The sequence below is a fragment of the Oryx dammah genome, unplaced genomic scaffold, assembly GCF_014754425.2.
Source record: "Oryx dammah isolate SB20612 unplaced genomic scaffold, SCBI_Odam_1.1 HiC_scaffold_26, whole genome shotgun sequence".
Lineage (NCBI taxonomy): Eukaryota > Metazoa > Chordata > Mammalia > Artiodactyla > Bovidae > Oryx > Oryx dammah.
Window position 1 is genome coordinate 71,095,157 of NW_024070210.1, and position 25,167 is coordinate 71,120,323.

The 25,167-nt window shown below is 35.9% G+C and overlaps 1 pseudogene; it reads left to right on the forward strand.

Moving 5' to 3' along the window:
• Positions 1–1,171: 1,171 nt before the first annotated feature.
• LOC120853804 lies at positions 1,172–1,336 on the forward strand (annotated as a pseudogene).
• The last annotated feature ends 23,831 nt before the right edge of the window (positions 1,337–25,167 follow it).

The following is a 25,167-nucleotide window of genomic DNA, read 5'->3' on the forward strand; positions in this document are numbered from 1 at the left end:
AACAGCCCCTTGCCTCTATTCACAACTATATTTAAACCAGAAAGATGGCTGTTCACACCGTTTTTTAAAGCCTCCATGGAAGCATACAGTTGTTAGATTATCATGGTAACTATGCAATATCTGCGAGTAATATATACAACTGCCTTTTTATGGCTACTGCATTGAGTATTTCTATTCATTCCATTTAAAACTATATTCAAATGTAAGTGTGAATTCACTGTTAAACAGAAACAAAACCTACGTAACTCAAAGGAGAATAGAATGTCAAAGAATGAAAATTGCTCTACATGAAAATCATGTTATATTACTTTGGTTGTACTAAACTGTTAATAAAAATTTTCAAGTGTGCTTCTCTTTACACAATAAAATACTTCTGAAAAGGTCTGCAAGGTGAATAATACTGAAAGATCTCCATTTAAACTAATTGTAAATAAATATAATCTTTTTTATGAATTCAAACATATTTTCACCTAAAGTGACACCCATATGTATTCATTTATTTTAATACTCAAATTAATTGTCACACCAAACTGTATAGATCCCTCTTCTATTGGACCCATAGGAAACCAAATTTTCAGTTTGATATCTTTTATTACAAAGTCATGATCTCAGTCAGTTTGTTAATTCAGACTACTACAATAAAAACACCATAGCCTGGGTAGCTTAAACAACAAGCATTGATTTCTCATAATTCTGGAGGTTGGAAAGTCCATGATTAAGCCCCATGTAGATCCAGGGTCTGATGAGGGCCTATTTCCTCATTTCTAGTAAATAAGTGGTGTCTCACTCTGTCCTCATATGGCCAAAAGAGAGAAGGGAAGCAGGCTCTCTCATGTCTCTTCATATAAGGACACTAATCCTGTAATGAGGGCACCATTCATGATCTAATTACCTTCTGATGGCCCAATCTCCAAATACTATCACATGGAGACAGAGGTTTCAACATACAAACTTTGGAAACATAAACATTTGGTCCCTAGCAGTTGTTTTGAAGTTATCTTTCATAAGATATAGCATCAAACTATACAAAATTTGAAAGAGATAAAAGAGACTATTGTGAAAAGTAAATTATCCTTTCTGTGGGCTGAATTGTGGTCTTCCCTAAAAATTCGTATGTTAAAACTTTAACCCCTAATACCTCAGAATGTGACTAAATGTGGAGATAGGGCCTTTCGCTTCTCGGCCTTTTGGCTAAGATCAAGTGTAGTATCTGTTCTTATCAGTTTAATATCTGATACTTCCTCTATCTGAGGACAATATATTAAAGGGATATTTGGAGCAAGGAGTTGGAATAGGAGCTTTCTCCATCCACTCCACCATCGACCTGGTACCCTAAACTAAAATGAGGTCATTTGGGTAGGGCTTAATCCAATCTGGTTAGTGTCTTTCTAAGAAGAGGAAATTTGGACACACAAAAAAACACCAAGGATGTGTACTCACAAAGGAAAGACCATGTGAATGCACAACAAGAAGGTAGCTATCTATAAGCCAAAGAGAGAGACCTCAGAAGAAATGGAACCTGCCAATACCTTGATCTGGAACTTTTAGCCTCAAGGACTGAGAGAATAAGTTTCTGTTGTTTACGTACCCTGTGTGTGGTACTTAGTTATGGAAGTCCTAGCAAATTAATATACCCATTAACTCTAGTTAGGTATATATTATTTTATAAATAATTGATACCTATAATAGAATGAGTCTTCCTATGTAATACTGACAACTTCTTTTCCAGTTACATCATTTTAGAATTTCCATTAGTATTACATTGTTTCCCTTATATAGATCTTACAGGGTTGCTCTTTCATTTATTGCTAAGTATCTTATCATTCTTTGCCTTTTAAATGGAATGTGATACATTCAGAAAAAAAGATGGAAGTCTAAGTATAAATAAAGAAATAATGCTCAAGACAGAAAAGAGATTACCAATAAGGAAAAATTAACCATACGGTCATCCAACCTCTTATTTGCAACATTTGCAGCTACCAAACTAGAGATCACTGATAGAGAGAAATTATTCACACATCAAGATGGAAGATAATTTTAGACTACAATAAATCAGAGAGTAATCACTCAATCCATATCAACAATAAACAAATAAGTACTCAAGCCAAATAACAAGTGAGTCAAAAATCAGACTTTATAGTGAGGAAGGATGAAGAAAAGAAGGAACCAATGTAAATAATAAACTTCAAAAGATAGATAAATAGACCGTGGATAGATGGTAGATAGATACTGTAAGATAATAGAAATATGTTATATGAGTGTTTTCTATGTCTTTTAAAACTGAGAAAACATAGAGCAAAGAAAGTTCTAATTATTGTACAGAGCTAAAAGCACTAACCAGTCTAATTGAAACTTAGAAATCTCAGTAGGGGTAAGACAGGAGAAAATAATGTTCTAAAATTTAGGCTGGGGTAGGGAAGGGCAAGATGAGAGAAGCAAAATCATCCCAGCAGTTTTCTCTTTATGAAGAAGTAAGGAACCAAAAGAAATACAGCATCTCGCTGAGTGGCATGGTATCTTGTTTTCCAACAGCAGTAGGAAAAAAAATATTTGTCTGGATATGAGAGTTAGGAAGGGATATAACAATAAGTTAAATGAAAATCAGAGAAGAATTTTCAGAATAACCATGGGAAAAAATAGATAAACGGCAACTTAATCAAACAAACAAAAATATGGGAAAGAAAAATGAGGAGGGAAATGTTAAATAGAAAAACATAAATGTAAGATGAAATCCATAAAATTAATAAATTGGTCATTACACTAGATAGCCTAAATCTCCCATTATAAATTTAAAAACTGCTAAATTAGGTCTACAAAAGAAAAGCCAATTCTATGCAGTTTATAAGGAACATACTTAAATTGAAAAATAAAAATTTATATTGTAAATCCTATAGAAACTACCAAAAGTTTTTAAAAGAGATATAAATAGTAAATAAATAGAAATAAAATAGAATTATAAAAAATGTTCAATTAAATCCTAGAGTACAGAAAGAAGGGAAAAGAAATAAAGATGTAATAAAAACAAAATAGGAAAAATCTAGTATCTTTCTGTATTTAAAGCCAACCAAATCAATTATCATTTTACATAAGAATTATCTAAACATACTCATTAAACAACAGAGATTCTCAGATTGTATAAGATGAGATCCATCCACCTAGAGACCATTTCAAAGCAACCCACTTTAAATATAATGTACATTCATTAAAGTAAGAAGATAGAGAAAGCTATAGCATGCACACACTAACCAAAAGAAAACTGGAATAACTATATTAATTTCCAATAAAATAGAATTCAGAACAGGGATATTATGGATGATAAGGAGGAACATTACACAATGATAGTAAGGTCAATTCACAAAGATGATATATTGTTGTTTATTTGATATATCATGTAGAACTCTTTGCAATCCCATGGACTACAGCACATCAGTCTTCCCTATCCTTCACTATCTCCCAGAGTTTATTCAAACTCATGTCCATTGAGTCGATGATGCCATCCAACCATCTCATCCTCTGTCTTCCCCTTCTCCTCAGGCCTCAATCTTTCCCAGGATCAGAGTCTCTTCCAAAATGTTGGCTCTTCGCATTAGCTGGCCAAAGTATTGGAGCTTCAGCTTCGCATCAGTCCTTCCAATGTATATTCAGGGTTTATTTCTTTTAAATCTGATTGGTTTGATCTCCTTGAAGTCCAAGGGACTCTCAAGAGTCTTCTCCAGCACCACAATTCAAAAGAATCAATTCTTTGGCACTCAGCTTTCTTCATGGTCCAACTCTTACATTCCTACATGACTACTGTAAAAACCATAGATTTGACTATACAGATCTCTGTTGGCAAGTGATGTCTCTGCTTTTTAATATGCTGTGTAGGTTTGTCAAAGCTTTTCTTCCATGGAGCAAATGTCTTTTAATTTTGTGGCAGCAGTCACTGTTTGCAGTGATTTTGAAACCCAAGAAAATAAGATCTATCACTGTTTCCACTTTTTCTCAATCTATTTGCCATGAAGTGATGGGACTGAATGCCATGATCTTAGTTTTTTGAATGTTAAGTTTTAAGCCAGCTTTTTCACTATACTCTTTTACTCTCATCAAGAGGCTCTGTAGTTCCTCTTTGCTTTCTGCCATTAGAGTGGTATCATCCACATATCCGGAGAAGGCAATGGCACCCCACTCCAGTACTCTTGCCTGGAAAATCTCATGGACAGAGGAGCCTGGTAGGCTGCAGTCCATGGGGTTGCTAAGGGTCAGACACGACTGAGTGACTTCACTTTCGCTTTTCACTTTCATGTATTGGAGAAGGAAATGGCAACCCACTCCAGTGTTCTTGCCTGGAGAATCCCAGGGATCAGGGAGCCTGGTAGGCTGACATCTATGAGGTTGCACAGAGTCGGACATGACTGAGGTGACTTAGCAGCAGCAGCATCTGCATATCTGAGGTTGTTGATATTTCTCCCAGCAATATTGATTCCAGCTTTTGATTTATCCAGCCTAGCATTTCACATAATGTACTCTGTATATAAGTTAAATAAGCAGGGTGAAATATACAGCCTTGATGTACTCCTTTCCCTATTTGAACCAATCCATTGTTCCCTGTCTCGTTCTAACTATTGTTTCCTGACCTGCATTCAGGTTTCTCAGGGAGCAGGTAAGGTGGCCTGGTACTACAATCTCTTTAAGAATTTTCCACAGTTTGTTGTGATCCACACAATCAAAGGCTTTAGCTAGTCAGTGAAGCAGAAGTAGATATTTTCCTGGAATTCTTTTGCTTTTTCTATGATCCAACGGATGTTAGCAATTTAATTTCTGGTTCCTCTGCCTTTTCTAAATCCAGTTTGTACATCTGGAAGATCTTGGTTCCCATACTGTTGAAGCCTGGCTTAAATGATTTTGAGCTTTATCTTGTTAGTATATGAAATAAGCACAACTGAAAGATAATTTGAAGATTCTTTGGCATTGCCTTTCTTTGGGAATGGAATGAAACCTGATCTTTTCCAGTCCTGTGGCCAATGCTGAGTTTTCCAAGTTTGCTGGCATATTGAATGCAACATCATTTTTCAGGACTGTAAATAGTTTAGCTGGAATTCTATCATTTCTACTAGCTTTGTTCATAGCAACGTTTCCTAAGGCCCACTTGACTTCGCACTGCAGGATGTCTGGCTCTAGGTGAGTGACTACACCCTTGTGGTTATCTGAGTCATTAAGACCTTTTTTTATAGTTCTGCATATTCTTGCCACCTCTCCTTAATCACCTGCTTCTATTAGGTCCTTGCTGTTATTGTCCTTTATTGTGCCCATCTTTGCATGAAATGTTCTCTTGGTAACTCCAATTTTCTTGAAGAGATCTTTAGTCTTTCCCATTCTATTGTTTTCCTTTATTTCTTTGTATTGTTCACTTAACAATGCTTTCTTAGTTCTCTTTTCTATTCTCTGGAACTCTATCTTTAATAGGTATATCTTTCCCTTTCTCCTTTGCCTTTCACTTCCCTTCTTTTCTCAGCAATATGTAAGTCCCCCTCAAAGACTACCACTTTGCCTTCCTTTTTCTTGGGGATGGTTTTGGTCACCACTTCCTATACAATGTTATGAACCTTTGTCCATAGTTCTTGGGAAACTCTGTCTACCAGATCTAATACTTTGAATCTATTCATCACCACTGTGTAATCATAAGGGAGTTGGTTTAGGTCATACCTGAATGGCCTAGTGCTTTTCCATACTTTCTTCGACTTAAGCCTGAATTTTACAATAAGGAACTCATGACCCAAACCACAGTCAGCTCCAGGTCTTGTTTTTGCTTAAATATTTAGGATATTTAAGGCATAAATATGCTAAATATGTATTAACAACAGAACTTCAATATGCATGAATCAAATACTGATAGGTGTTTAAAAGAAAGAAAGAAAAGAAAAATGATAGTGAAGTTCATATTTAGAGTTAGAGGCTTTTGTCTTTCAGTAACTGATAGTATAAGTAGGAGGAAAACAGTAAGGACATTGATGACTTGACCAAAATAATCAGAAAATATAGTCTATTATATATTTATCATGTATTCCACCCAACAAAACTATACCATACATTCTTTTCAAGTGCACATGGAACAGTGCTTTGAGGAAATTTTATACCATTAAATGCCTGTATTAGAAAAGAACAAAAATCTAAAATAAATAAATATCTTCCAACTTAAGGAACTAAAAAGAGGCTTCCTGGGTGGCTCAGTGGTGAAGAATCTGCCTGCCATTGGAGGAGACACAGGTTCAGTCCCTGATCTGGGAAGATCCCACATGCTGTGGCACGAGGCAACGAAGCCCATGAGCCCCAACTACTGAGCCTGTGTTCTAGAGGCCAGGAGCCACTACTACTTAAGCCTATGTTTGTACAGCCTGTGCTCCACAACAAGAGAAGCTTCCACAATAAGAAGCCTGTGTTTTGAAACTGAAGAGCCCCTGCTCACCACAACTAGAGAAAAGCCCATGCAGGAAGGAACACCCAGCTCAAGCAAAATAAATAAATAAAATTATTTTTTAAAAAGAAAAAGAAAGGGGACCAAACTAAATGTGAAGCATCTTGTAGCACCAAATAAGTGTTCAAAAATTTATAAATAAAAAAGAATGAAAGCATGTCAAAAGGATAGAGAAGGCAAACTAAAAGAGCCCCATTGGTCAAATTTGTTTTTGTTTGAGCATCAAAATTAAAAACCATAATATTGAGTTATTATCAAAAGAATAAAATAAATACCCTTGAGTCAATGCTGATATAAATACATGACTAAACAAATGAATAAACAGATATGTCTGTGAGTGTGTATGTGTGCTTAGTTGCTCAGTCTTGTCCAGCTCTTTGACCCCATGGACTGTAGCCCACCAGGCTCCTCTGTCCAAGGAATTCCCCAGGCAAGAGTACTGGAGTGGGTAGCCATTCCCTTCTCCAGGGGATCTCCCCAACCCAGGGACTGAACCTGTCTCCTGTGTCTGTTGCATTGGCAGACAGATTCTTTACCACTGCACCAACTGGGAAGCTAAATATATATATAGACAGGTAAAGACTGACAAATCTTTACAGAAGAAATCTAAATAATATACATAAATATCCTCCTGCCAGAAAGTGGAGTTTAATTTCCTTCCTCTTCAGGGTAAGTTGGACTTAGTGACTCATTGGTAAGGATTTGAATATAGAAAAGGAAGAAAAATATTACTTTTACACTGGAGAAACCTAGCAGACATGATGTTAACCAAGTGATCAAGGTTAATATCACCTTTGGTAAGTCATGTAGATAACAGGTACTCCCTGACATGATGAAAAGGGCACTTCACCTCTGTGGTATTCTTCCAAAAAAAAAAACATAATTCCAGTCTCATCATAAGAAAACATCAGACAAATCTAAATTGAGGGATATTTTACCAAATACTTGAACAACATTCTTCAAACTTGTCAATGCCGTGAAAAACAAGAAAAGACTTGAGAAACTCCCCTGAGAATTAAATGAACCGATATGAGTATTAAATGGACATGGTAACCTGAATTTGATGCTAGACTAGAAGCAGGACATGGCGAATTCTGAATGAAGTCTATTAGTTATACTGAACCTATGAAAATTTTAATTTTGATAAATGTACTATGATTATACAAAGGATTAGCATTAGGAGAAACTAGATGGAGGGTTTCTCTATACACCTTTGCACCTTTTCTATTAAACTAAGATTATTTAAAAATAAAACTATAAAAAACTATCTGCCAAACATGACTATAATCTCCAAGTAGAGCTTCATATAATAAAAATGCTAACACAGTATTAAAACACACATGCACGTGGGAAGTACCACAAAAGAAACATTATTTTTTGAAACAGGATGCCCATATTTTTAAGTTACTTTGACATCCATAGAAGTGTCTCACTGTAGTTTTTTTTTTTTTTAATACATAGTTTAGTTACAGTGGCAAACTCCTTAAAGTCTAAATAATAAGGGAAAATCTTGTAACTTCTTCAAAAAAAAAAAAAACAAAAACAAAAACTTGCTAGGTTGCATGCCGTGATAGAGATGCCTTTAAGAATGTTTCACAGATGCTTCAAATCATTCATTCTTCATAAACATATGGGGTCTATTCTTCTGTCACTGTGTGTAATTCCTATTGACACTAATGGGAACTATGCATGCATATCACTGTAATTTGCCTCAAACAAACTAAAAATCATCACTGCTGAGAGAGTAAAGAAATCGAATAAGGAGAGCAACTGACTCCCTAAAGCTCAGATGCTAGAGTCTCTTGCCACAAGAAGTTCCAGTCAAAGAGAATTAATCCATAGGGATTCCAACACAATAAACTACAATAAGTCAAAATATAATACTGAAGGAGAGAAGAATTTGCATCCCAAAATATGCTTCTTTGGCCTAAGGATTATTTTAGGCTGATTATTGTTAAGAAAGACCAGATACTGGAGAAGCTATGAAAACCAAGTAGAAGTTACTCTTTTGAAAGAGATATCTACATATATAAAGGAAATCTCCATTTTTTAAAGAGTGCCTCCATTTCTGTATCGGAAAGAGAAGGATGACTCTGAAAATTCTTATCAATGCAGAAGGCAGGGACTTAAATCTGCATAACAACCTTGTCCTTGTTCACTCTGCTTTTCCTAGTAATTTCCCATACTGGCCATCCCCTAACCCCACCACCTCCAAATCTTTTTTCTTTATCTGGAGGTGATATTTAAGATGGTAGCTTGGCCCATCTGGGGAAGTTACTCAGTTTTCCTGGGCATCTTTCCTGAGTGTACAGGAAGTATACATGCTATCAATATTTTGTTTATTTTTCTCCCATCAATCTGTCTTTTTATTACAGGGGTGTCTCAGCCAAGAACCTAGAAGGGTAGACAGAAAATTCTTCTTCTCCCCCCACAATACTTACAGATATTAGACTTTAGAGCACATTATCTTCCTGAATATAATAAACTATTTTTTTTCAACTGTAATACAGAAATAGCTAAACATTTTGTGATATAACTGAACAAAACTCTCAATGCTACAAAAATAGCTGTAAGCTACTAGGTGGCAACATTATGTGTAATACATTTTTAGGATTTTTATTCAGATCTATTGGCTGCTCATTTGCTCAAATCTCCTTTTACAAGATTAGATCCCTATTTTTAGTCTTTAAATACAGAATATTTTTTTCCTATTTAAAATTTAAGATTATAATATGTATCCTCCAAGAAAGAGTCTCAAATTAGGGAGATTTGTTCACTGTTCCGTTGTCCCGTTTCCACATCAGAAAACATAACAAAGTTCCTGGTTGTGTATCTCAGCAGTGTCATCTTGGCCAGATTCCAGGATGTAGGAGGTTGCTTCAGATCTCAGTGGGAGGCAGCCGTTATGTGTTTGGGGGAAGCCATTTGAAGCTGGCAGGTGAGCCAATTCTATCACTGAGGAGAAAGTACTGCTAGTAAAGTCACCTTGTGACAAGTGTCTCCCCGCTGTGGGTTAACTTCCAGAAAGAAGGTTTGGAGAACACATAACAGTTCACAACAAGGAAATCAAACAAAATAAATTGGGCATAATTTGACACTGTTAAAATAAGAAGTGTCACTGGCGCAGCTATGAAGTAGGAGTTATGAAGAGCTTCTGCCGAGATTAAACATTTAGCTAGACAATAAAATAGCTTGCTGGTCAAGTCAAAGACATTATTCTTAATGCTTAAACTGATGGAGACTAGTGAATAAGTCTTTTGGACAAGAAGGGCTGCCAAAGAGTAGCAACTAGGTCTTAAGAGGCATGCATCTGTTCATGTAGTTATTATGCCACAAACAGAAATAAATAGAAATACCATTTAAAAAATAGAGTATGATGAGTTTTTAAAGAAAGTTTTAACAGTTCTATAGAACTGGCCAGAAATAAGTATTGTGTAGAAACAGTTTCCTTTCCAAGTCCACTTGGCTCTTGTTAGACTGAACAGAAATAATTCCACAGCATCGTTTTCTAAAACCAAAATACTGTCATTCAATTTTTAAATGCTCTTCAGCACATTTCCAAGTGGTTTAAACTATTTGTAAGATTAGTCCTGTGGAAAGAAAATGAAGTTACATGAAATAGTTCAACAGAAATATTGGCAGAAATTAGCAAAGAAAAAAATCACAATTAATAAGAGCATTTTCAGTGCTTTCACAGCTGCACATCCCTCTACCACTTATTAATAAATAAGCCACACAGGCATTTCTTTACAGGTAGCCATTTTTCTCACTTGGACTTTCACATCACCAATGCATGTCTGCTTAGAATAAACTCTATTCCTCATTCCATTTCCTTATTTTTTTAATTAATCTATTTTTTTACTGAAGAATAATTGCTTTACAGAATTTTGTTGTTTTCTGTCAAACCTCAACATGAATCAATCATAGGTATACATATTTCTGAATTTCTATTAGAAAGAAAGCAATTCAAGTAAATTAATTCACCTTAATTTATGAATCACTATCCTCATAAATTGTTTGCTCTTTAAGGCAGTATTTCTCAAAGTCTTATTTCTTGTCACCCCAAAATGTGTTTCTTTGGAAAAGGATTATTTTAGGATGATTATTTTAAGAAAGAACGGACACAGGGAAAACTCTGAAAACCAGGTAGAAGTTACCCTTTCATAAGGGACATTTATGGGCTTCCCTGGTGGCTCAGATGGTAAAGAATGCACCTGCAATCAGGGAGATCTGGGTTCGATCCCTGGGTTGGGAAGATCCCCTAGAGAAGGGAATGGCTACCCACTCCATTATTCTTGCCTGGAGAATCCCATGGGCAGAGGAGCCTGGTGGTCTACAATCCATGGGGTCACAAAAACTCAGACATGACTAAGTGACTAAGCACAGCACACAGCAAAGGATATTTATAAGTGAAATGTCCATTTTTAAGGGTGACTCCCTCAGTATACCAGGAAGAGGAGGATGACCAAATTTTGAGAAACTTATCAATGAATGGAGAAGGCAACAAAATCTAACGTGTATAATAATCATACCCTTTTTCACTGTGCTTTCTTGGTGACCTTCCATAACCTTTCTCTTCTCCCTTCATCCACCTCACCCTCTGCCTCCTCCAGCAATTTTTGTCTTCAGCTGGAGAAGATATTTAAGATGGTGTCTTGAGCTTTTGCGGAGAGTAACTCAATTTCCCTCAGCATCTCTCACATATGCAGGAGGCATATGTTATTAAACTTCTGTTTCTTTTTCTCCTATTAATCTGTCTTTTATTACATGGATGTCTCAGCCAAGAATCTAGAAGAGTAGAGGAAAATCATTTTTTTCCCTCATACCAAATATTCAGATTTCTAGGTCCATTATTGAATCAGAGTGCTGCATATTAAACAACTTCCCCTGTTGGTGGTTGCAGCAACAACATAGGGAATCACTATTAAATAAAAGTGATAATTCAAAACACTGGCCTCCAGAATTGCAAAAAGAGCAATAGGGAGAGGTATTTCCTAAAGGAGAGCTTTCCAAATCATACCAAAAGTCACTGTCTTGGGTGTTGCCTTGAATACAGTTGGGACTGGCAACATTACTAATAAACTACTGCTGGATTAACTCCAGTGAAAAGGGTGAATGACTTTTGAAATCAGGAAAGAACAGAAAACTAAGAGATATCCTTGTTCTAGCTATATAGCTTTTTGGTTTGCAATACTGATTTTCAGACACTAAAGCCTAGATAAAACCACAACTTTTTGCCACATGATGCTATGAGATACAATGAAACTAACTCATTTTATTTTATTTGACGTGCAAGAAAAAAAAGTGAATAAGAGGAACAAATGCAGTATAACTTCAATTATTAAAATAAGAACTCAGATTATGATTTGGCCACATAGCTGGGGGTTTTTTGTTGTTGTTGTTGTTGTTTTTCAAATATATCCTGTGCTTTCTTCAGTTCAGTTCACTCAGTTGTGTCTGACTCTTTGTGACCCCATGGACTGTATCACGCCAGGCTTCCCTGTCCATCACCAACTCCAGGAGCTTGCTCAAACTCATGTACATTGAGTCAGTGATGCCATCCAACCATCTCATCCTCTATTGTCCTCTTCTCCTCCTGCCTTCAATCTTTCCCATCATCAGGGTCTTTTCCAATGAGTCAGTTCTTTGTATCAGGTGGCCAAAGTACTGGATTTTCAGCTTCTACATCAGTCCTTCCAATGAATCTTCAGGACTGATTTCCTTTAAGACTGAATGGTTTGATCTCCTGGCAGTCCAAGGGAGTCAAGAGTCTTCTTGAACATCACAGTTCAAAAGCATCAATTCTTCAGCACTCAGCTTTCTTTATAGTCCACCTCTCACATCCATACATGACTACTGGAAAAACCATAGCTTTGACTAGACGGACCTTTGTTGGCAAAGTAATGTCTCTGCTTTTTAATATGCTGACTAGCTTATCTTTTGTCATAGCTTTTCTTCCAAGCGTCTTTTAATTTCATGGCTGCAGTCACCATCTGCAGTGATTTTGGGGCCCAAGAAAATAAAGTCTCTCACTGTTTCCACTGTTTCCCCATACATTTGCCATGAAATGATGGGACTGGATGCCATGACCTTTTAGAATGTTGAGCTGTAAGCCAACTTTTCCATTCTCCTCTTTGGCTTTCATCAAGAGGCTCTTCAGTTCCTCTTCACTTTCTGCCATAAGGGTGGTATCATGTGCATATCTTAGGTTATTGATATTTCTCCCAGCAATCTTGATTCCAGCTTGTGCTTCATCCAGCCCAGCATTTCACATGATGTACTCTGCATATATGTTAAATAAGCAGGGTGACAATATACAGCCTTGATGTACTCCTATCCCAATTTGGAACCAGTCTGTTGTTCCATGTCTGGTTCTAACTGTTGCTTCTTGACCTGCGTACTGGAACTCCTCTATTATTGCTCCTTTCAGCCCCTGAATAGTAGCCTCCACCTGATTTGTAGGAGGATCTGAGAGAAATTCTAGCCCTCTGTTTTCTCTTTGATGCCTCCTGCTCATTGGAAGGACTGATGTTGAAGCTGAAACTCCAATACTTTGGCCACCTAATGGGAAGGGTTGACTCACTGGAAAAGACCCTAACTCTAGGAAAGATTGAAGGTCAGAGAAGGGGACGACAGAGGATGAGATTGTTGGATGGCATCACCAACTCAATGGACGTGAGTTTGAGCAAGCTCCAGGAGTTGGTGATGGACAGGGAAGCCTGGCATGCTGCAGTCCATGGGCTCGCAAACAGTCTGACACGACTGAGCAATTGAACTGAACTGAACACTTGAGTAAAACAGAGAACCATTATATGATTTGGGAGAAGAGAGCTGATGGAATGTTCCATTTCAAAAGGATCACCATGGCTGCTCTGCTGATGATAAGGGACAAGGGTAGACACAGAGAGATCAGTTAAGAGGAGATTGTGATAGTCCATAAGAGAAACGATGAAGGCTTAAAGCAGGGTGGTATCAGTAGAGACCGTAAAAATGGATCCAATAATTCTATTCTAAATATATATAATAGATATCTATAAAAAATAGATTGGATGGCATCAACAACTCAATGGACATAAGTTGGAGCAGGCTCCAGGAGTTGGTAATGGACAGGGAAGCCTGATGTGTTACAGTCCATGGGGTCACAGGGAGTCAGACACGACTGAGTGACTGAACTGAACTGAACTGATCTATCTATATGTTTGTGTCTGGCTATGCTGTAGATGTGTGATTTTTTTTCTACCTCCATATGGTATTGGCAAAATTAAATTGTGATGAGGTCTATTTAATTGGATTAAATTTAAACCTATGAATTAAATATTCCTAAAACAGAAATACAGAAACTAACCCAAATATTTTTGAAGTTCATGTGATCTGAGATTACCTTTGGTAAACAAAGATAGTTTGTTTAATTAAAATGGATGTTTTTAGAGTTATCAGCATTGAATATAATGCAGACATACTTTTTTTTTTTGCCAAAGTTTATTAGTTAAATAAATTCAGGATATCTCTATTATGAAACTTGTCAATAAGAGAAAACAAAAAACAATAACTTAGAATTATGGCTGACATCTAATTTCTCTTTTGTGAGTAGTCTAAACATAATTATTTGGGATAGATAAATCTGAGATAGAGTTTTTAGGTAAACTTTTCAATAATAATTATATTTTGTATATTATGTACTTAAAATAGTTTTCCCAAATCTTTTTCATAATTTAATACCTTTAAAGTTTTTACTAACTAAAGTTAAATGATGGAAATTTATGTAGTATCTAGATGATTACAAATAAGATAAAATAATGAAACACTATTACTGAACTTAGGTTTGTATACTTTTGGTTTCTTATTATAGGGAAACAAAAGATACTTGGATTTGTTAGTAAACATGTCTTGTGCCACATTGTAAGACTGTACAATACAAAATATTTTTGTTCTGTACTGTACAAAAATAAGACTGGAAGACATTTTTTAAAAAGATGCATGTGTCTAGAAATAATAAAACGTATACATAAACTTGCCAATCTAAAAAATATAGTATAACAGACATTTTATAATTGTCTACTTCTTAGTTTTCACTAAAAATTAAAGTTTTTAAGGGTAAAGGATTCTAGTTAACATGTATAACTAAAACTACTAGAAATAATAAGCAAAAGTAAAAGTGTTTGGGGGTAAGAAAAGGTATCAGGTATAAAGATACATTATTGTTTAGGGTAAAGAGGTAATTTGTTCCTAAAGTAAAATGGTTATTTTAAAATAGGGAAGAGTAGTGTAAAGAACAAAATGACATAGAAAGTTGGAAAGAAAGCAAGAAAAAGTGAATTTTACCTTGCACAGTTAAGTTGCTAAAAATTATTATTATATGAGGTTTGAAAAATAATCTTTAATAGCTATAGTTTACTTTTCTGAAACTAAAATTTGATTTTATTTCATCTTCTAAAAGTGCAAAGTTCTATTGGACTATTGATCTGCTCTTAGCTGTTATGAAAGATTTTTTCTTCACCTTTTAAGTAATTTGCCTAGAAAGCAAAGATTTTATGTCTTATCAAAATAGTTTCCTGTGCTTCATGTTATCTTAATTAGATATTTGACTACTTAAAAAAACTGAATCTTATCCATTTTAAAAGAGCTAAATTTTGCCTAGCTATAGTTGCCTTTGAAATCTTCTGTCACTTTAGTTAAATAGATAGATAACTAAGTATTGTTTTATAATAATCTGTAACCCTAATTTAGTCATGTGTTCAAATCTTTTGATATTTATAACAAACTTCCAAAATTGAAATTCTAAGTGAAGTATTTTCAACTTCAAACTAACTTTGGGATTTTTCCAGAAAGCTTTTGGAACGTTTCAAAGAGTTTTTTATTCTCTTTATTTAAAAAAGAAAGAAGGAAACAAATGCTAAGCTAACTAGGCTTATTTGATATGCTAAATTATATGGGAAACATTGTCAAATAAGAAGTAATACTAGGTCTTCCTTATTTTGTAGTTGTATAGTTACATATATATTCTAGACTTGCATGAAATTTCTAGAAATGAGAGGCCCTTGTATAAATAATTACTTATAATTCTAGCTATCTTAAAATGTTGTATGTGCCATAGAAGGAACCAAATTTCCTTGTCAATTGCATTAACACAAACTCTCATCACATCATTAATCATGACCATTTTGGAGTCCTTTGTCATTTACAGTTATTGTTTGATGCTTTTGAAAATACACTTCATCTTCAAGGAGATGGAAAAGACTCTGGCAAGTACAGGTTTCTGTTAACTTTAAGATTTTAAAACTAAACTGGTTAAGAGTTTTCAGAACAAATGGAAAAACTGGATTCAAGCAAAATAAGAAAGAATAACATGAGACTGAATGAACTGATGAGGATGACTATAATTTTTATAACATTTTGGACAAAACTGATGGTTCTTTAATTTTTTTTCCTAGATTTAAGAAAACATTTTTTAATTCTCTTAACTATGACTTAGAGCAATTTGGTAAAGTATAAATTTGTGAACAAAATAAAGCAATTATTTTTTCTCCCTTCCTAATCCCTCTAGAACTTGAAAACTCTGAATATTCTTATTTTTCATGGCAATATATTAATATTTATTCACATAAGTTCAACAAGACTGTGTTCTCCTTGTAATAGGACACAATTGGAAACCTTGGTTATATTATCAAGGCCTTCACTGGAATGTCATATTTGAGAATGACATGCATAAAATCAGATATGGCAGACAGCTTTAAGGAACTAAGGTTGACTATGAAGCCAGTAAAGCCTTTCGTAAACACAGTGTGGTACCTTTTGTACAGGCCTCCAAACAGTCTAACCAAGTAAGGGAGGTCACTTCCTGGCTGGTACAGGAATCACAGGATATTTGAGGGCCTTCAAGAAGAAAATAATTCACCCAAATCTGTATATATTGTAGGCAAAATCTAATGTTGAGTCCTTGACATGTTTTCTTGGCCTTCAGAAACTTTTCAAAGTTCAATAAGAGATTGCGTACAAAAACTTCCAGCAAACCAGATTTAAAAGAGTCTATATGGTCAAATCATTATTCTAAGCAGGCGAGGCTTACTGAAATTAGATTTGTTTTGCAAACAAATTAGTCTTACTTTGGCTTTCTTTGATGTAATGAGGGTGATTTTAGAGAGGAAAAACTATGTCTTCATAGTAACTACAATATACATTTGTGGATATATCAGGTTTTATTTCTTTTAATTGTCTTTCAGGTTTTCTTTTCTATCTGTAAGTTCAGTTGGATATCAAATTCTTCTAATTTCTCAAATATCTGTCTAATAAATTCCAAACATTTCTGATTTTCTCAGTATTTTCTCCCAAAATTTCTCTTGACTTGGAATTTCTAAGGAAAAAAAAGATGCCTTTTTCCCTTTAGCCCTGCAAATTGTCTATAAACCTCTTGACATAAACCCCAGAGAAACTGCAATAATAGCCATGTTTAGACAACCTTTGCGCTGCTGCTGTGTGGGCCACTCAGGAAGTTTACATGAACACCCAATGACATCATCAGAGACATTCAAACTGCAAAAGGTACTTTCATCCCTATATCTGAAATCTCTTCTTCTGGCTGCCCTCTGGACTCAGGCTGGGTTTATCTTCTGCCCCAAACGTAACCTTTGGTTTTCTTTAGTTCCCATATAAATGCCTCTTATTAAATACATGATTGCTTGCTCATACAATAAAGGCCTAACTTTGAGGCTCATCTTCATCATTGTCTCCAGAAATGAGACATAACTGTTTAACTGAATTGACCTATTCTGAGACTGGTTACAGAGCAATCTAACAACTTTAACTCCAGATTACTAAGTATGCAAAATGTGGTGTTAAATATTCAGGTGCAATATTAGATAAACAAGTAAGAATTTAGAACTCAGTAGAAAGGTCAGAGCTAAAGTATAAACGTAGTAATCACATGACTATAAATGGAATTGACAGTCATGTAACTAGAGATGACTTAGGAAGTAAGAATACCTAGAAAAGAGAGAAGGGCCAGGAAGGAGGCAGGGAGTAATCCTTATCAGTTCCACACACAATCCACCTATTCTGCATTTCCAGTTAATCCTTTAAGATTCAGCTTAAATAGGAGCTTTTCTATCAAGGCTTCCTTACTCTGTCTGCTCCCACAGCACCCTATACATGCTGTTGTAACAGCAAAAAATGGCACAATGAGTTTTCTTAATATGCCAGCGACTTGAAGTTTCTTGTGGTCGGGACTGTACTAATTCTCACTACATCCTCAGTACCTTTTATGGTCACTGAAATATAAAAAATGGTCATTAACTTTGTTAACCAAAAGGAAGGAATGAATACATTTTACTGCATCAGTTAGAAAAATGCAGTACTATTAAAAGATTCACTAGTATAAGGAGGAATTGATTACCATTTTTCTTCCAGCTCTTTCTAGGACAAGCAAATGTTCTTTCATACTATGAACCTGGAAATTAGTAACATTCAAGAGAGGTACATATAACTTAAAAAAATAATAATAGAGCAAAAATCCCCAGAGGAAGATTTAAAAATAAATCAGCTACAAAGAAATTCTATCAGAAATTCAAAACAAATTTGGTTAAAATTTTTGGCAAGAATCCTAAGGACACTGAGTGGTTGATATTGTAGACAATGAGAGCAAAAATCTGCAAGAGCACTTCTTGAAACACTTTAAAAAATTGAAAATAATCTGATCTATCTTTTCTCTTCTTTCATGTCTAGCTCTTATTTCTATGATGTCAAAATAGTCTGCTTTATGTTGAACTACTGTGAAAACAAAACGAAATTTATAGAATTGTCCATTATTTAGAGAGACTATAATTATTCTAAAATATTCAAAGCCTTTCCTAAAATTAATATATTTTATCCTAGGACTACTCAGGACAGCAAAAAAGACACAGATGTGTATAGCGGACTTTTGGACTCAGAGGGAGAGGGAGAGGGTGTGATGATTTGAGAGAATGGCATTGAAACATGTATAATAACATGTAAGAATCGAAATGCCAGTCTATGTCTGATGCAGGATATGACACGCTTGGGGCTGACGCGCGGGGATGACCCAGAGAGATGTTGTGGGGAGGGGGGTGGGAGGGGGGTTCATGTTTGGGAACGCATGTACACCTGTGGTGGATTCATGTCAATCTATGCCAAAACCAATACAGAATTGTAAAGTAAAAATTAAAAATAAATAAATAAATTAAAAAAAATAAATAAAATAAAATAAAATAAAAATCTAAAACAGATTGTTAAATACTGATTTATATAATAGTTTAAAACTGCTATTAACACACTGTATATAATATCTATAAAAAATTTACTTTTTTAAAAAATGGACAAAAATCCTTGAATTTATAGCAAATACACTAAAAATTGTCTGCATTTATATAATATTCTTTGAGGAATTTCTCTTTATCCATTAGCACATTTATTCCAATTTGTTTCTAAATTCTATCATCATCCTGAGAAGTTTTGGAGTAAGTTATGTTAGATTATTTTTCTTTTCATTTGTTTTGAAATTAAGAAAAATGACAAAAACATGACTGCCTGTCACCTATCTTTGAAAACCTTCTCAATTTCCTTTTTGCCTTCACCCCAATCAACTCTCCTATTCACTTTCTTCTTCTTTCTATATTTCTATACTTTAGGCAAAGGAGAAAGAAAGTGAAGTCGGTCAGTCGTGTCCAAGTCTTTGTGACCCCATGGACTGTAGCCTACCACGATCCTCTATCCATGGGATTTTCCAGGCAAGAGCTCTGGAGTGGGTTACCATTTCCTTCTCCAGAGGATCTTCTGGACCCAGGGATTGAACCTGGCTCTCCCACATTGTAGGCAGATGCTTTACTGTTTGAGCCACCAGGGCTAGAATCCAGGCAAAAGAGAGGAGAGATTTAAACAAGAAAACAGGAAAAAAATAAATAAATAAGAGTAGAAGTAAAGGCTCCTGAAACAGATTAAAGGAAAATGGGAGAATCATCTGCCTTTCCCATCTAAAGAAGGGTTCAAATGCATTATTTGAAGCCTTGGGGAGGTTATTAAGAATATAAAGATAAGTAGGAAATGTATTTAGGTTATGACATGGTTAAGTTTTAAGAGACACAGTGGTAACTTGGACCACAGGATTCCTTCACAGGGTGAGTGCTTCAAACTTATTTACCCCTTCCAAAGATAGTATATCTTCAGTTTTTTGTTCAGTTCAATTCAGTTCACTTGCTCAGTCATGTGTGACTCTTTGCGACCCCATGAACCGCAGCAAGCCAGGCCTCCCTGTCCATCACCAACTCCCGGAGTCTACCCAAACCCATGTCCATCAAGTCGGTGATGCCATCCAACCATCTCATCCTCTGTCCTCCCCTTCTCCTCCTGCCCTCAATCTTTCCCAGCATCAGGGTCTTTTCCAGTGAGTCAGCTCTTCTCATCAGGTAGCCAAAGTATTGGAGTTTCAGCTCCAGCATCAGTCCTTCCAATGAACACCCAGGACTGATCTCCTTTAGGATGGACTGGTTGGATCTCCTTGCAGTCCAAGGGACTCTCAAGAGTCTTCTCCAACACCACAGCTCAAAAGCATCAATTCTTCAGTGCTCAGCCTTCTTTATAGCCCAACTCTCACATCCATTCATGACCACTGGAAGAACCATAGCCATGACTAGATGGAACTTTGTTGGCAAATTAATGTCTCTGCTTTTTAATATGCTGTCTAGGTTGGTCATGACTTTCTTTCCAAGGAGTAAGCATCTTTTAATTTCATGGCTGCAGTCACCATCTGGACTGATTTTGGAGCCCCCCAAAATAAAGTCTGTCACTGTTTCCATTGTTTCCCCATCTATTTGCCATGAAGTGATGGAACCAGATGCCATGATCTTCATTTTCTGATTGAGTTTTAAGCCAACTTTCTCACTCTCCTCTTTCATTTTCATCAAGAGGCTCTTGAGCTCTTCTTTGCTTTCTGCCATAAGGGTGGTGTCATCTGAGTATTTGAGGTTATTGATATTTCTCCCGGCAATCTTGATTCCAGCTTGTGCTTCACTCATCCAGCCCCACATTTCACATCATGTACTGTGCATATAAGTTAAATAAGCAAGGTGACAATATACATCCTTGATGTACTCCTTTCCCGATTTGGAACTAGTCTGTTGTTCCATGTCTGGTTCTAACTGTTGCTTCTAACCTGCATACAGATTTCTCAGGAGGCAGATCAGGTAGTCTGGTATTCCCATCTCTTTCAGAATTTTCCACAGTTTGTTGTGATCCACACAGTCAAAGGCTTTAGTGTAGTCAATAAAGTAAAAGTAGATGTTTTTATGGAACTTTCTTGCTTAATCACTGTTTTGATAGGCTAAATAACTTCCCAAGTTTTTAGTAGGGTTGAGGTTCAAACTAAGACCATTTAGATCCAAAGTCAAGCTGTACATTTAACAAGTGTGATATATATAGTCTGTTGTGGGATTTGATCAGAGCATTTAATAGGCTAATGTGATTGTGGATCTCCAAAAGGGAGATGCACCAAACAGCATTTTCCACTTATTTGATTATAAACACCCTCCTTTTTTTTTTTTTTTTTGACAGAATTTGGCACCACTTGCAGAACACTCTTCACTGCTCCCCCCTCAGTTGAGGACAGGATTTCCGTTTTTTTCTCTCTCCCCCATTCTTTGTTCTACTCCTCTCAGGATAGGCCCTACAATTGTGTATTTTCTACTTCTTTAGGAACTAATTCTCAATTAAAGGAAGTCTCATCCCCCAAAGGCCAAAATACTCACATTTTAAAAATGTCTTAGTCCTAAGATGGTATGTCCTGTGCCACTGAATCTTTCTTTTCATAACAGAAGTCACTCGTGAAGCTTTTTAATTTTCATGACCTAAGGATCCATAAGTCAAGGACTTCCCTTCTTACATCTGCTAACTTTTGATGTGTCTGTTTTGAGTCTTCTATGGAGCAGATACTGTCTCTTAGTACATTTTATGGTTACTAGGTGTATTGCAAACAGTAGGCATTTAAGGGTAATTAGGGCCATAAGCTGTCAGGTCCTTTCCAATTCTAGAAATCTATGTTCATGTTGGAAATATAATTTATTCTTTATGCATTCCATACTAAATACATTAGTATTTAGTTATGTTTTAATTGGCCAGCTCTCCAAGTACCGAAAGAAAGCAGGAGAAAGATTTTCAGATAATTGTGACCATGTTAAAATCCATAAATGGGAGTTGTACTGAACATTGTTTTTCTCTTTCCCCTCATTTCTTACAATTTATTGAAAAGTGACACATATGGGTATTCATATACTTCTCACATGAAGTTTAGCCCAAGAATATAGAGTGAGTTTTTTACATTTGTCATCCCTTTAAACCTAATCTTATAAATATCCATGAATGGAAAACTGGCTAGATAGGAACTTACAAGAGTTCTTTTCCTTCTCATCATACTATCCATCTGCCTCTTAAAATAGATCTATACATAGGCCTAATTGGTAATGCACATCCAGATGCATAGTTAGTTGCCCAATTGCCCAGGCAACCGGGTTGCAATGGGTATAGATGTATTTTTCTTAGGAGCTCTTCTGGCAAATAGCATCAGTGATTTAGCCCATGAAAAATGAGCCCTGTTTTGCTTGATGTTTTAGGTTAGGGAGTGGCTGGCAGCATTCTGTGAAAAAGTGACACTTTCAACACTGTAAGTGATTTGCTGACTTTATTTAACAATATCTAAACCATTTTAACCAACAGTATCATATAGCTTGGCACATTATACCACTACAGATCTTCCGGAAAGGATGAAATGGCCAAATATTTACATGTATTCCGTTTTCTTTACATATTTGTATTTCTACCATTTTGAAAATTAGAATATAAACATTCTGTTTAAAAATCTGTTCTCCCCCACATACTACATATTCAAAGAGCAAACACAATTTTTTTCCCTTTGGTGTGTATATATATATATATATATATATATATATATATATAGGTGTGTTTGGGTTCCCATATTTTAAACATCAATGACCATCAACCCTTTGTTTTATGATGTGAAGCAAAATTATAAAATCTGCTATCCCTGTAATTACTTTGCCCTTTGCCATCTCTTTTTAAAAAGGGGAAATAAAAGGTTGTGTTCAAGTTTTCCCCCTGTTTTATTTGCACCCTATTAACAACTGTTACTGGAGCTTTAATTATGCCCCGGTGATTGCGGAGTTGTGGCTGACTTGTGTCATTTTCTTCCCAGGGGATGCTTTATAATTACCAGCATCCATCGTGGCTGCCTGTAAGCTGATGCTTTTTTATTACCAGTTCAATAATCACTGCATCCTTGTGAACATCTGCTCTGCAAGCCATGCATCGGGGGTCCCAGCGCCTGTCACTTGATGTTCCCTCACCACAGTGACCCTGGTGCCCTCGCCTTCGGTTTATATCTAATTTGTTTACCAGAGGCTCTGTCCAGAAAGTCTCCCAGGAATGCAATTAATACACTAGATTTGCAAACAAAAGAAAAATTTGCCCTTTTTCTCCTTACTTTTTTTCCAGATTATTGTTTTACTCTTAGATTCCACAATTTTTATTCTTAGGAGGATGAATCTGTTTAAGACTTACAGGGAGAATGAAAGATGAGTTTATTTGGGAGCTATCTTTCTGCTTGTATTGAAAAGTAGGTGGATGTTTTCTGGTATGTTTTCTCTTGACTATATATGATGGTGACAAGCAAGTAAAAGGAGGGTATTGTACATAGAATACTCTGCTTGTGTGAAGGAAAAAACAATTCATTTGTCCCTGGTCTGCTTTTATTTTCTTTCAGACCTCATGTCTCATTTTCTTCCTTCTCCTAAATAAACTCTCTGCTTTTTGTTTTATGGAATAATTCCTCCCTCTGCAATCACTTTTGTGTTTCAGTCTTTTGCTCTACTTCATCTGTCTTTTCCTTCTTCCTTACCATTTTACAAAAACAGTACAAGTAAAAGTTAAAAATGGGTAAAAACAGCACATGTTGGGCACAGCTTCTGGTCCTCCTGACGGTGCTTCTCCCTTCTGACTCACTATTTTTTGCTAATAAAGTTAATCTGGGCACTTCTTACTAATCCTGCCTAGGTCTTATTTCTTTAAATTAAAAAAAAAACAAACAAACAAACTAGAGTTTTAAAGTTTCAGTTATTTTCATAAGCATTTCAGAAGCTGTGCTGATTTTTGGGAGCAGATGAAAGAAAGCTGAACTCTTTCAGTTGTGCTGATCAAATCCATGCAATCCTTTGACATGCATATGTGCTCTTACCCTCTCATGTTCTTAAGTAACTGCCATTGCAAACCTGATGAGAACATTTTGTGAATGTCCATTGCAAATGCTTTTATTTATTGAACCACCTGAACCACTGAAAGGTGAACTCCCCAGGTTGGTAGGTACCCAATATGACACTGGAGAAGAGTGGAGAAATAGCTCCAGAAAGAATGAAGAGGCCAAGCCAAAGAAAAAACAACACTCAGTGTGGATGTGATTGGTGATGGAAGTAAGGTCCAATGCTGTAAAGAACAATATTGGATAGGAACCTGGAATGTTAGGTTTATGAATCAAGGTAAATTGGAAGTAGTCAAACAGGAGATGGCAAGAGTGAGCATCGACATTTTAGGAATCAATGAACTACAATGGACTGGAATAGGCAAATTTAATTCAGATAACCATTATAGTTACTACTGTGGGCAAGAATCCCTTAGAAGAAATGAAGTAGCCCTCACTGTCAACAAAAGAGTCTGAAATGCAGTACTTGGAGGCAGTCTCAAAAATTAAATAAATAAATGAATAAATAATCTGTTTGTTTCAAAGGCAAACCATTCAGTATCACAGTAATCCAAGTCTATGTCCCAACCATTAATGTTGAAGAAGCTGAAGTTGAATGGTTCTATGAAGATATAAGACCTTCTAGACTAACACTCCAAAAATATGTCCTTATCATTATAGGAGACTGCAATGCAAAAGTAGGAAGTCAGGAGATACCTGGAGTAACAGGCAAACTTGGCCTTGGAGTGCAAAATGAAGCAAGGCAAAGGCTAACAGAGCTTTGACAAGAGAACACACTGGTCATAACAAACACCCTCTTCCAACAACACAAGGGAAGACTCTACACATGGATACCACCAGATGGTCAATACCATTTAAATTGATTATATTCTTTCCAAGATGGAGAAGCTCTATACAGTCAGCTAAAACAGGACAAGGAGCTGACTGTGGCTCAGATCATGACTCCTTATTCCAAAATTCAGACTTAAATTGAAGAAAGGAGGCAAAATCACTAGATCATTCAGGCATGATCTATATCAAATCCCTGATGATAATACAGTGGAAGTGAAAAATAGATTCAAGGAATTTACAGACAGAGTGCCTGAAGAACTATAGACAGAGGTTCATAACATTGTATAGGAGGCAGTGATCAAAACTATCAACAAGTAAAAGAAATGCAAAAAGGCAAAATGGTTATCTGAGGAGGCCTTACCAATAGGTGAGAAAAGAAGAGAAGCTGAAGTAAAGGAGAAAAGGAAAGATATACCCATCTAAATGCAGAGATCCAAAGAATAGTGATGAGAGATAAGAAAGCCTTCCTCAGTGATCAATGCAAAGAAATAGAGGAAAACAATAGAATGGGAAAGATTAGATATCTCTTCAAGAAAATCAGAGATACAAAGGGAATATTTGATGCAAAGATGGGTACAATAAAGGACAGATATGGGATGGACCTAACAAA